This window comes from Protopterus annectens, chromosome 14.part0 (genome assembly GCF_019279795.1).
Source record: "Protopterus annectens isolate FY-2018-M chromosome 14.part0, PAN1.0, whole genome shotgun sequence".
Taxonomy (NCBI): Eukaryota; Metazoa; Chordata; order Ceratodontiformes; family Protopteridae; genus Protopterus; species Protopterus annectens.
Window position 1 is genome coordinate 1,091,284,655 of NC_056748.1, and position 14,249 is coordinate 1,091,298,903.

A 14,249-nucleotide genomic window follows, 5' to 3' on the forward strand; every position below is an offset into this window, starting at 1 on the left:
TTTGCTGATATGCAGCATTCCCATTAGGACTGGGTCAGAGACTGCTCTGTAGGCCAGGCACAGCAGTCTGTATGACAAAGAGTACAATGACAGGTCTTTCAGTCTTTCCATGTAGGTTATGTCTTGGAGACGTTGAATTCTCTTGGTTAGAAACCTCTGTGGTCTCTCCAGCTGCTGAATGGGTCTGAAGAGGTACATACAGAAGGGAGCATGTACTCAATTAGTGGTCTGGTAAGGGTCAAGTACAGGAGAGTTATGGCCTCCCTGGACTTGCAAGCAGTTATGAGAAATGCAGTGCAGAAGGCTTTCTTTACCACTTTGAACATATGATGAGCAAAGTTTAGATTGCTATCAACCTGCGTTCCCAAGTCTCACACCACCGTGTTTGAGCTTAGAAGTGTGCTAGCTATATTATAAATAGCTGATATTGTTGGGGGACTCTATGATACGGCCCGGTTTACAGTTTTCTGCAAACTTGGTAAGCAAATCGGCCATCTACAATTGACTAGACTTCAGAAAAATAGATCCCAAACAGTAGCGGGCTCAGTACAGATCCTTGTGCTACACCACTGTTAACTGATCTACTGGTGGAAGAGGATTCCCCAACTTTGAGTCACTTTGCTACTCATCTAGTGATGAATGGATTAATACCCAGTTTTTTTATTTTTATTTTTCCAAGTCTTTTGGGTTTCTAATACCATGACGCTAGTATTGTTTCAATCTTTGATATCAGCCAGACGTACTCTTCACAGCATCCCCAATGTGCACAGTAATGACTCCTCCTGCAATTTGTATGGAGTTACATGTATGGCTAACATATCTAAATATGATTGGAAATTATTTTTTTATAAGACCCTGTTGCTTCTACCACTGTTGTTATTGTCTGGGCATCTTTTTCCACATTGCTCTTGTTTCTGCCTGGAAATCCTGATATTTTATGACTTTGTGTGTCTCTATATGCAAGACACTGTAATCAGAGGGTGTAACAATTTCAATGAAAAATGCTACTTTTGTCTTCTTTTCACTGTTTTTCTCGTGTCTCTCTTTTGAACTGTTGGTAATGTTTGATCACATGTGATGTAGACTTCATTTTCTCTGATGCTTTGTGGTTCATGTTTCCAGTGTTTTTCAGCCACTTCAGTACCATAATGTCTGCACAATCCACAGTGCAACAGTCTTGCCACATTATTATGTCTTTCAGTATACAGTCCTTCTGTCATTAGTATGTCACAACCAGCAACAAAGTGTGTTACTGTTTCCACTTCTGTTTTACAAAACCTACATTTGTCTGTTTCTCCCACATGTTCAATGGACTTTAGCAACCAATGTGTAATACCTAGCTTGGAGAGTTTCTCAACGATCCCTGAGTGTGGAATTGTGTCAAATGCCTTGGCTAAATAAAGATAGGTGGCATGTACTGCTTTCCCCTCATTTAGGGCTTTGGTGACTTTCTCAATGAAGTTCACCAGATTTAATAAGCAAGATCTACACTTGACAAAACCCAGCTGAGATGGGTCAAGAGTTTGAAGGTCGGCTGCTTCCTCGTTAACATCCATGATGATTCTCTTTATGGCTTTGCAGATAAGGCTGGTCAGACTAAACTTCTATTTCAAATGAGGGAACGCTCATTTGAATGAAACACATAAAACCAAGATGAAGATACCAAAACTTCAAATTAGCAAAACCTGACAATAACGAAAACCAAGAACCCGAAAATCACTTACCTGAAAATCCTCACCTTCTGCAAACAAAGATGAAAATAAACAACATCATACATGTCTAAAACACCATACCAGTACTAACCCTTCTCATAACTCCACAGTACATTAAAGTAACATGACAAGAAACTGAGGACATTATTTTTGCAGTGGGGAAGCACCCCTGCACCCCCCACACAACCTGTAACTTAATTATACCATCTCCAAGATCACACTACCTTGTGGAAAAGGGCATATTTCTATTCAGGTAGCCACTGGTGCAACAAACTGCAGGTCAGTAAGTATTTCAGATTTTTGTTTTTTTTGTTATTGTAAGGTTTCGTTAATTTGAAGTTTCAATAACATTGTCTCAGTTATATGGGTTTGTTCACATGAGAGTGCTATAGTTCTATAGGTCTACAGTTCCCAGGGTTGGTTGATGGATTCCCCCGTTGTACAAGGGGAATACAGTTGCTGTTCTCCACCCTGCTGGCACAAAACCAGTACTCAGGCTGTGGTTAAAGAGACTGCTAAAGAACAAAAAGTTACTGGAACCAGGAACCACTCACTGCATACAAGTTTGTTAACAAACAAATAAATGAATAAAAGCTACTTCAAAAATGTTTGCCTAGTCTCCCATGATCAAGGTGTTTGGCTGTCTCTAGAATATTATTTTTTTTTACATCAGAAGTTTTGTTGTTTTGACATAGCCTCAAAAAGGCCTTGAGGAGACAGGTGAAGGCCATCACTGGCAAAGCATCGAGGTCTGTCGACCATTTCTGCCCAGGCTGGCAGATACTGGATCCCCTAGGATTAACACCAAAGCTAAGCCAATTGTTGAAGTCAATGATTTTTTGTCTGTACTGACGCATCATCATAGGCGAAGGCAGAATGTTGCTTAGGGATAGGGACATACCTACCTGGCACATATAATCGGAGAGTTTTATCATGTCTCTCTTCATATAGTCCAGAGAGGTACTTCGCAAGTCATTCACTCCAACATGTACTATGATAGAGTCATAACGGTAATTGCTGCTGAGTAACCTGAGTGCGTGCTTGACTTGATGGATACTGGCACCGTGGCTTTCTCCTTGTCTAGCCTAGTGAGAGGGATGTCTTTGTCTTTCACTATTGTGTCACCTATGACCAAGACATTTGCTTTTGAATTGTTTTATCTTAGGAGCTTAATTGCAGAGACCGATATGGTGTTGCTATGTGTGGTGGTGGATTTGGTTCATGTACCAGTATGACGTGGATTCATTTTCCTTACCAGTATGATATGGATTTGGTTTGTGTTCCAGTATGAGAGATTGTTTGTGCTTGGGAGGTCTCTGGTCCTTTGGCTGGATCTTGGTGATTCCCTCCGTGTATAAGGGTTTGTGTGTCTTCAGCTTATCTTGTGAAAGAGAAGAGGTGTGTGAGCTGACAACCTTTTTGATGTCTTGTATGTATATTCTTACGTGAGAAGACTGATTTGAGCTTAATGGTATAGTTCCATCTCTTACATACTGTATTTCTTTGTTTTTAAAAGCATGTAATTGTCAGTATACATGAGACAATGGCTACATTGTGTCAGGATGCCCATGTCAATCAGGCTGGCAGGAGAAATGTTGGGAAACTGACTGTCTATAGCAGTAGGTAATTCTTAGTTTGTGGGAGGGCAAAGTATCAGCTATTAGTCGAGGATTAACAAGGGGACTTAAATCTATATAGAATTAGTGAAGAAAGTGGTGCAATGCTAATCAGTGCTTAGCTGAGCTGCATGCAGTGCAGCAATGCACAACTGATATGCCCGAAGAGCAGCAGGGAAGCCTGAGAGGGGTTCACTCAGTGGTGTTCAGAGGAAACAAGTGATTGCAGGCATTTGTGTCTAAACAAAGCACTACTAACCTCCATGGCGTGGTGTGCAGCTACACTCAAATGTGAGGCTTATATACAAGAGAAGTTAAACAGTTTTAACACAAACTAATAAAAAAGCCCAAAACTGAGCCTTTTTCCAGCAATCTCCAACTCAGATGGGTCCTGAGCTACACACTTCTGCCACAAGGGTGGAGGCTGGCCCTCTCAATGAAAGATGGCTGGTTTTAGTGCTCAGATGATGCCAAACAGTCTGAATCTAGCCTATGCTACTGAAAGCAGGAGGAGCAAATATACAAATTGCAGAATAAATTAGTTGCAACAGCAAAAAACAGTAAAAATGAAGCCACAGTTCAATGAAATACAGTACGCAAGTGCAAAAAACAGGCTCAAATTCTACTTATTTGTTGAAGATTTCAGTGGATGCCTTGGGTTTTCTTAGATGCATTTCAGATCTCTGGCTAAGAACATCAAGCTCAGAGCTCCTCTGGTAAACTAAATGCAAACCTGAGCAAACCCGTTGTTTAAATACAACAAATATTTGCATATGTACTTAATAATTCAAAAACAGGTGACTTACAAATTATTGCATAACATGATTTGAAAGCTTAGATGTTATTGCTCCACAGTACATTTCATATTTGTAGTGACAGTTGCACATCTTGAAATATCGTCAGTGTTATTTATACTGCTAATACAATCAAGCCTATATTTTCATATTTCTGTAAATACGTCAATAAACATACACTCAGAGAGGAATTTCTTGCCTTTATGTATAAGCCTGTGTCTAGTTAACAATGCAAGGCTAGGTTGTATAGGTCCCAAGATATGACATATTATGTATTATTTATTTATTTATTTCAGTTTGGTGACCGGGGAAGTCCACTGGGCCCATGAGTGCCCGCTTTCAGTGGAGTCCCGGGGAGAAAAGCTTCAACAATTACATAAACATTTAAGATACTAAAGTAAGTAAGTTACAAAAATAAAGTACAGTTTACATGAGTGAACATTCTGTGTCAGGCTTATTAGACAAAAGACAATTATGATGTATCTGGATGGAAGGCTGTACTGTGGAGATTCACTTGGGAAAAATCATCATAACAATTGAAGTGTTGCAAACATACGAAACAATCGATGAAAGTAAGGAAACCGTTTACAGGCACTAGTTTGATAAAAGTGGTTATTTACAATATTTACAAGGAAGATAGATATAGTATGTTAGAGAAAGGAAACCATTTAAAAGCATTAATTTGACATAAGAAGCTATTTACAATATTTACAAGGTAGATAGATATATAATCTTCAGAAGGAGCTGCAGAGAGCTAGAGACAGCTCAGGGAACTAGTTGTTGGGGTGTTAGGGAGAATAAGCAGGCAAGGAGTAAAAATTCCTTTTGGTAGTAGTTAGAAGGAATTAGACAGGGTGGAAGCAGGAGCATTTCCATTTGGAGTGCAAGTAAGTGAAAAGCTGGATTTTACAGTTTCCTGAGTTAGTTATTGTCGAGTGTGGAAGGGAGAGAATTCCATTTCTTGCCTAGAAAGAGAGGAGAAGCTGACCAGCAGGCCATTTTGGTTTATGAATAGAGATTAGGTTTTGATTTTCAGATCTAAGAGGTCTAGTGGGGGTGTAGGGGGAAGGATATTTATTAGAGCTGGACATTTGTTTGGATGAAATATAAGTCTGTGTGCTGTGGTGAGTTGGAGATAGTCTAGATAATTTGGGAGTTCCAACCAGTTTAAAGAGTTAAGAGTATGGCAGTGATGGGTAAAATGTTTGGATCTGGAGGCAAATTTAGAGATTTTGTTACAGCAGTTTTCCAGTTTAGCGGTACTGGTGGCGGTCAGGTTAGTTAGAAGAGGGGCTCCATAAAATAGGGATTGGGGGAGGTAGGTAGTATCTAAAGTATGTCTAGTAGTGCTTGAGAAAAAGAGATTCTTCCTATAAAGCATTTCTAGCTTTTGGTGGGTTTTCTTTATATTTTGTTGGATATGGGTATCAAACTTGAGTTATTCGTTTATAGTAATGCCAAGAAGTTTTGCAAATGGAACTACTTCAATGGGAGAATTGGAATGGCTGAGGACTTTAAATGAATTTTTGTCAAAAGAGAAAGTCTTGGAGGGAGAGAAAAGTAGAAGTTTAGATTTATTTGCGTTTATTTTTGCGGTGATTTTGTTGCATCCAGTTTTCAGTAGTAGAAAAGGCAGCTTGGGTTTTAGTCAGAAGTTCAGGGAGGTTGGAGGCATTGTAGAATTGTATGCATATTGAATAATTTTGGCATCAGGAATGGCAGAGTGAAGGTTATTTATAAAGATGTTAAGTAGCATAGGTCAAAGGATGGACCCTTGGGGGATGCCAGTTGGGGTGGGAAGAAATGAGTAGATGATGTTCTTCCATTTAATTGCTTGAGATCTCTCACATAGGTAGCTAGAGAACCATGCCACAGTGTTTGGAGTGAGATGGAGGATGGAAAGATGATAGATAAGGTAGTTGTGGGAAACAGTGTTGAAAGCCTTGGAAAGGTCAAGTAGAACTGTGCAAACTAAATGACCTGCATCTCGGGCTTGGTTGACAGTTTCTAAGAAGAAGAGTAGAGTGGTTATGGTGCTATGGCCAGGGCAGAAGTCATGTTGGGTAGATATTAGGAGTTGTTTTTGGGTTAGGTAAGGCATGAGTTGGAGATGGATACATTTTTCTAAGATTTTGGAGATTGGGGAGAGCAGCACAATAGGCCGGAAGTTTGAAATGTCAGTATTCTTGCCACCTTTGTGGAGAGGAATAATGTAAGCAGAACGCCATAGTTTGGGTACATATGACTCCTTTATAGTATAGATCTGTTGATTATGATGCTAACTGGGAGTGCAATACTGTCAGATGCGAATTTTTGGAAGGAGGAGGGAATATTATCAGGAGCATTGGAGCAAGGTTTAAGTTTGGATAAGAGACTTTTTAGGAGATTAGTGGAGACTGGCTTGAGCTCAAATATGGGATGGTTAGGGAAATAGGAATGGAGGTTAAATGGATTGTTGTTATGGAAGGTCTTGGTCAGGTTGGAGATAGCTTCAAAAAAAAAGTTTAATGTCAGATATGCTTGGTCAGGCAGGGGTTGTTCTTGGAGCCAGGGTTGAGAAGGGAACTTATGGATTTCCAGAATTGTTTGGGGTTATAGTTATAGTTGGACTGTAGTTTAAAGTAGTAGGAATTTTTGTCCTTTTTGATGAGTTGCTTTGCAAGGTTACAGAGTTGTTTGCATTTGATCTAGGTTTTGGGCAGTTTGTTGTTAAAGTAAAGCTTCCAGGCTTTGTCCCTTTGATGCATGATTTGCATGGCTTCTTTGGAGAGCTATGGGGCAATTTTAGCTTTTATTCATCTTTTTCTTAGTGGTGCTAGAGAGTTTAGAGCATTGAGGAAGACTGAGTTGAAGTGTTCTATTGCTTTATCGAGAGAAAGAGTATATAGGATTTGCTAGTTTATTTGTTTGAAGATATATGAGAGGGTTGCGGAGTTGAACTTGCTAAGGTTTCGGGTGAGAATGTAGTGATGCTGATGGGGGGTAGAGGAAGTTGAGCACTGTATGAGGGCAGGGAGGTGGTCACTAATGGTGTCAGGAATGGTACCAGAGTAAGTTATTTTCTTTGGATGGGAGACTAGGATCCAATCTATAATAGTTCCTGGGGGATTTATTTTGTTGGGTCGAGTGGTGGACAAGATTACTTGAGTAAAGTTATAGAGGTTGATGGATAGGATGGGAGAGGGATTATTAAACTTGTTCCAGTCGAGATTTACGTCCCCTAGAATATAAGTTTCATAATTAATTTCAGATGAGGCCCATAGGAGGATGTCTTCGAGGGTAGAGATGTTGTTCCCAGGGGAAATATAAAGGACTATGATGCAGACATTTTTGTGCTTGTTTATTTTTAGTAGAGCAACTGTTAGTTTGGTATTATTGAATTGTGGGATAGGAATTTGGAGGGGGGGTTAAGGTAAGATGATTAGAGTAGATAAGGGCAGTGCCACTGCCTTTTTTATTTAGTCGGTCAGTTCTAAGGGACTGGAATCCTTTAGGCAAGATTTCTGAGTCAAATATATGGGGTTTGCGCCAGGTTTCTGAGATGGCTAGGATGTCAGGTTGGTTATGAGTTAGCCATGCTTGAAAGTGGTGAAATTTATTGTTAAGACTTTGAGCTTTGAGAGTAAAGAATTTTAAGGTATTGGGAGGTGAAGAGGGGGGGTTATTAGTAAGGGGGCTGGGCCCAGGGTTGGAATGGATATCCCAAGAAAATAAAAGGTTATAGAAGAATGGAGTGTTTAGCCATTTGGGTTTATTTTGTATAAGTTTAGGAGGAAATAACATGAGTTTAGAGGTAAGTATTTTGGCATTAGAAGTGATAATTTTAGGATAGAATATATGCAAGGGGTGGGATTGAATAAGAGAAGAGGAGATGTGGTAGTAATGAGAGAAAGAATATGGGAGAAGACTGGTGAATGTGTCAGTTTGAGAGGAAGGTTGGGAAGGTGGAACATAGGAGGAGTATGAGGTTGTGTAACATAGGGGAATTTGGAGTATAAGGAGGCAGCAGGGGGCATGAAGGGTGTGTAGAATTAAGGGAAGCATCTTGGAACACAGGTAGTTTGATGTGTTTAGGTTTGGGATGAAGCAGGTGAGAGATATATGGGGATGGAGACAGAAAAGTAGTATAATGAGGTTAAAACATAGAGAAGCAGGGTAGGGGAGTTTAAAAAGGTGGAAGTAGAAGAGAGTGTGAAAGTCTTAATATAGAGGGAGAGAGTTTGTTTGTGTCTTTCGGCTTTTCCCGGTTAGGGGTCGCCACAGCGGAACTCCAGTCCGCTAATGATTGGCAGTTGATTTTTACGTACCGGCTTGCCAGGCCTGACGCACAACCTTTAACGAAGGTACGCCCATTCACGCATGTCTCCACGCAGAAGACGTTCTAGCTGAGAATCGAACCGGACAGCATCTTAGAGGGAGAGAGTACTGTAGTTTAATTGATATGGTATTTTAACTGTGTCAGAGTTTAATATGTCTATTTATTACTTTGAAATTTAAATATGCAACCTTATAAGTGTTTAGTTTGGAGATGTAACTTGGTAAATTTACATACACTTACATACTGCTTTAAGCACTTATGAGGGTTTAATTGATTGTGATTGCTGATGCAAAAACGTCACTTCCACTGTTTTTAAAAGTCATGTGCATTGCAACTTTTTTTACTTCTGAAAAAGTTTGCTTCGGTGTAAACGAAAAGCGCTTTAAGTAATAAAGTATTAATAGGAGACTCGTTTGCTGAACTGGGCGTTTGTGTTGTTTTACACGTTTATTCATTTTTTGGCATTTTTTCATAGAGGAAGAGAAGAAGAGTTGTTAGGAGGGAAAGGTTTTATTTAAGTAATTAGGTAGGGAATGTGGGGGTGGCATGTAAATTAGAGGAGAGTCTATTGGGTAGTTTGGATTAGTGGGAGGAGTAAGGGAGGAATAAATGTAGAGGTGCTGGGGGCAGGTGGGAATTGGGGGCAGGGTAGGGGAGTATAGTGAGCTCACAGGGTGAACAAAATGGGTAGAGCCAGAGAGTAGGAGAAAAGTGTATCAGTGAAGGAGAGAAGAGGTCTGAAGTAAGGAGACTACAGTAGAGGTGCTTAGTTTCAGAGTTAAGGAAGCAGAATGTTTCACAACAGAAAGGGGCTATACAGGGCAGAGAAGGTGTAAAAAGAAAGAGTGACTAAATCTGGTTCTTAGAACAGGGCAGAGTTAGGTTAAGGTAGTGCAGTCATACATAGGGGTTTAGAAGGAAGCAGGAGATGCTGCCACCTAGTGGCCAGACTCAGTAATTGCAAAGGTAGGCCTCAGGTGCAGGGGAAATGGGGAAGACACCAGAAAGTTAGGAAGGGTGGATTAAAACTAGGGTAGACTGCTAGCTTTTGATCACTGGGTTGCTGTACTAATGGACAATAGTAATTTACAGTTGATTGTAACAGGGTACATACATTCAAAAATAATTCCTGGGGAGGCAAGGAAGTTATAGAAGCACAGTTCTTAGGCTCTGTACGTTCAAGGACGGGAAGCCAGGGATTCCAAGAAGAGACTGGGAGGCACCTGGGAGAAGGTGATTCAGCTGGGATACACTGTAAGGAAAAGGAATACAAAGAGCAGTCTTAAACCTAGAAAAAAACAACACTACAGTAGCATAAGAAGAGGGAGAGAAAAAGGAAAAATTACATCAAGTAGAAGTGAGCTATCCCAAGGGGAAGGTAGGTAGAAAAGAGAGATCAGGAGGGAAAGTATCAATACAATCACTTTAGCCAAGGAAATGCAGCACACTTCTAGACATTGTACTATGGTTCAAGCACTGCAGTTATTGATTATAGCACTTTAGTAACACACAACAGACAGCAACTGGGTACAGTATAATTTAGCACAGCATAGACAGTATGTAAATTAAATATGTAGGACAAAAAACACTCCACTACAAAGCAAAGCACAGACTTGTAAGTAAATTAAATATGCAGGACAAAAAAACACTCCACTAAAAACAAGGTGCAGTACGCCTAGGGCATCAGAAGCTAGTGCACAACATTTATTTAGCAGTAATCTGTAGGTCGCAATGAATAAAATGAATAAATAACATGTGGACAGTAATAACAGCCAGAAACATCACTCTATTTCTCTCTAATTAAGTCTGTGGCATCAGTGGCCAAGGAAGGGCAAAAAGTCTGCTAAGCTAAGACTGGAATAGGGACTGCTCGCCTTTGCCTGTCTGGGGTTGATGAGGGAGCTCTTAGAAAGAAAGAGTTACAAGGAAGGATCAGCAGTTGTAGCCACATTCAGCATACAATGCTGATTGTGCTAAGGCAGACATGCACAGCTGCTGAAAGCCGTGTTTGGTTCAAGGAGCCGATACACGGTTACAGGGTTAATCAGCTTAATAGCAGAGTCCAGTACAGGAAGCCGATTATGCGACTTCTATTTGCAGTATCAGCAAAGTAGCATATGGAACCAATAAGGTTCTGGCATAGACATGGGCTAAAAATGTAGTTCAGATGGGGGAAAACCAGCAGAGATGTGGTTACAGAGTTAGGACAGCTGTTAGGCAGATTCAAGGTTTCGAAGTCGTTACATGGCTTCTGTTCTTGATATCAGGAAATCAAAACATACAGCTACAAACAGCCTTACATACGGGGAAAAAGAGGTTCAACATGGATAAACCAGCAGAGAGGCGGTTACTAGGTAAAACAGCAGAAATGGCAGAGGCTGGTAATAGCTCAGTAATAGCTCAAGCATGTATACCACTCTAGTAACTAGGCCGGAAGGTAACCCAAAGAAAGCAGGTGACCTGTCCCACGTGCAGTTATGGAGGAGCCCCCAACTACACCAAGTACGATACAAAGGGGTAGAAAGCAAAGCAGAGGCTTGTAATTAAAGCTAACAGAGTATTCAGTCTCACTGAAACCACAACAAGCACAAAACACAGTAAATATACATTTTATTAATTAATGCAAGCACTCACCCTTAAGCTAAGCCAGCAGCCTATGCAGTACAGGACCGAACTTATATGTAAAAGTTTAACAAAAATAATTCTGGGTTTCTGTGAATTATTAAAATAGTATAGTATTTATAAAAGATTTATAGAAAGACTGTGAATGTACTGAATATCACTGTAAACAATACTTCTTAATGATAGCATTGCTATTTGAATAGTTTTAATAAGCTAAGCCAGCAGCCTACACAGTACAGGACCAAACTTATTTGTGAAAGTTGAACAAAAATATAATTCTGGGTTTCTGTGAATTATTAAAATAGTATAGTGTTTATAAAAGATTTATAGAAAGACTGTAAATGTACTGAATATCACTGTAAACAATACTTCTTACTGATAACATTGCTATTTGAATAGTTTTAATAACGTCTATTGTTCACAGAATATTTACATTTGTGCATCTTATGCTTTTTAAGTTGATTTTTCAGAAAATGCTGTGACATTCTATATCACATAGGTGTTAATGAGTTAAAGTCTCCCATAAGAAGGGTGTTTGCTTGGATGATGTGTGTCGCCAGTAGGTCCAAGTATATGCTGTGAGTTTGCCTGTGTAGCTACTGGTCTAAAAGTGTGAAAGGCACTGAATCCTGGCCCTGCTGGGGTAACCTCTGATGCTTTAAACCATTTCTTGGTAACTATACATAGGTCTATCTTCCCGAGGGTTAGGCCGGCTTGCAGTGAGTGTACTTTTTCTTTTTTTTGAGACTCCTGGCACTGAGCAGTAACAGCTTGAGGTTCATTTGAGTTGATTTTGCTATGTCAGTAGGTTTGTCAATTTGGCATTACCTAAAAAAGGCACTATGGGGATGAATAAAGTTTTAGCCAGTATTCCAAAGCCTGGAGTGGACAGGTGTAGACAATACTCGGCAAAGCAATGTGGTCTGTTAACTATGTCCTCCCATGCTTAAAAATATTGGATCCCCTTAGAATGACATTGGAAATTCAGCCAGTTTTTAAAATCAATCATTTTTTGTTCATATTATGGCATTATCCTCGGTGCAGGTAATATGCTGCTCAATGCATTGTGACATCATCCTCAGTGATACATTGTATCATTGTATCACTGTATCATCCTTGGTGAAGGTAATATGCTGCTCAATGCATTGTGACATCATCCTCAGTGATACATTGTATCATTGTATCATCCTTGGTGAAGGTAATGTGCTGCTCAATGCTTTGCAAATACCAGCCTGTGACACATAGTCTGAGGCTTCCATAATGCCGCTCTTCATATAGTCCAGGGAGGTATGCCTCACATCATTTACACCTACCTGAACTATGATGGAATCATACTTGTACCTGTGATTTAATGACTTGAGCACATGCATAATTTGGTGGCTCCTGGCTCTAGATAAGCAAATAATTGTTATCCTCTTCTTGTTCAGCCTGGTCAGAGGAGCATCAGAATGTCTTACAATTGAATCCCCTATGAATAGAGTCATGGTAAGTGTATTAGTTTGCAATGAGGCTTTGAATTTGGGTCTCCATTTAGTGAAACTGTATATGTAGTGTTAGGTGTTGTTTTTACTAAGTGCTTTTGTGTTTGATGAGGAATAGCTTTGCCAGCAGGTGGTCTAGTTAATCTTTGTTGTTTGGTAAGATTAACTTTAAGTTCTTCAGCATACATTGGTCTGTGTGTGTTGTGTGCATGGTTCTGATAACCTGATGTGTGCTTCTATGTGAGAGTTTAGCTACCAGTAGCATTTTGTAAGTACAGCTCTCACGTACAGTATCTGTTGCTTTAAGGATTAAATGGTTATCATAAAACATGACACAGTTGCTACATTTTCTCAAGGTACTCATATCCACCAGGCTAGTTACAGACAGGTTAGGAAATTCAATACCCATGTTCTCTGGTCATTTAATTGGTGAGCTACAAGGTGGTCATGAATGGGGGGGGGTTTACAGAAGGGTAGTAAGGGTACTTTTAATGGGGTAGACAAATGCTGGTAATTTATTGCAGCAGACTAGGCAAAAAAATGTCTAGCTTTTACTAGTTTTGGTGTCTATAAAATACTAAGTTCTACTAAATCTAATGGTATTGCCACACGATCATGAACTAGCTGCTCTGAGCTTGTCTGCGTGCAAGGTATTTGTTCTATACTTACTGTTTTACACAGCACAATTTTATGGAAAATTCTATAGGGAAAATGTACTTTCTAGGTGTTTGCTTCTGTACAGGACACTGCTAACCACAAAACAACTGGCTAGAAATTCCTTACAAAGAGGATTTCAAGGCAAATAATCTAACAGCAACAACAGAGAGATGAAAATGCACTTTAGTTCGAAAATCATAAAAATTCACAAAGTAATATATCAGCAGCAATTATTAAATATAAGTTAAACAAGTGTGATTTATCAAACACAAGTACTTAACTTTTCCTGCATGGCACTGCATGCAAGTAAAACACTTCTGGATCTCAGCCTAGGGCACCACACTTTGCTGAGCTTTGCGGAAATGATCAGAGAATGTAAATGGGCCAAATTTATACCAGCAATGAAAAAGCAGAAAACTGACTACAGAGCCCTCTAACTAATAAAATGTGTTTCCTAACTCAGACCAGGCAAACACCTACAAGATGTGTAATCCCAATCTTAATGTAAAAACACAACAAAAGGAATCCCACAGGTGCAATGTATCACAAATCACTAGCTAGCAGTCTCTCACTCTTAATAGATTTGAAGGGTGTTGGGCTATACCCATGACAGGGGGGGTGGGGGGTGCAGGGGGGTTTGTCCCATGAACGAAACAATGTTTAATCTACAACAGCAGACAAATGTTATAGCAGTATTTTCATTGCTTTTGATTGCTAAAACAGTTTTTCTGAGCAATAATAGGTTCATAGGTTGGTACTAGGCTATCTGCCTGAAGGCATTTATAAGCCTAGCCAGAATGTGTTGGCTTTCGCTGGCCCCTTAGATTCGTTCCCTGTGCCTCTGTCCAGCAGATCCACTGAAGTGATCCCCGAGGTAAAATTTCTGTTTCCCATCCACTCGTCAAGATTTCTTTTGAAGAGTGTTAGCGAGGAACTCTACCTAATGTAGATTGGGATCTTGTTCCAAAGCATGGGAAGTCTCTGGGACAGGAATCTATACCTCCAGCACATCCTATTTATTGTTGTGGTGAGGTTTAGATTCCTAGAGC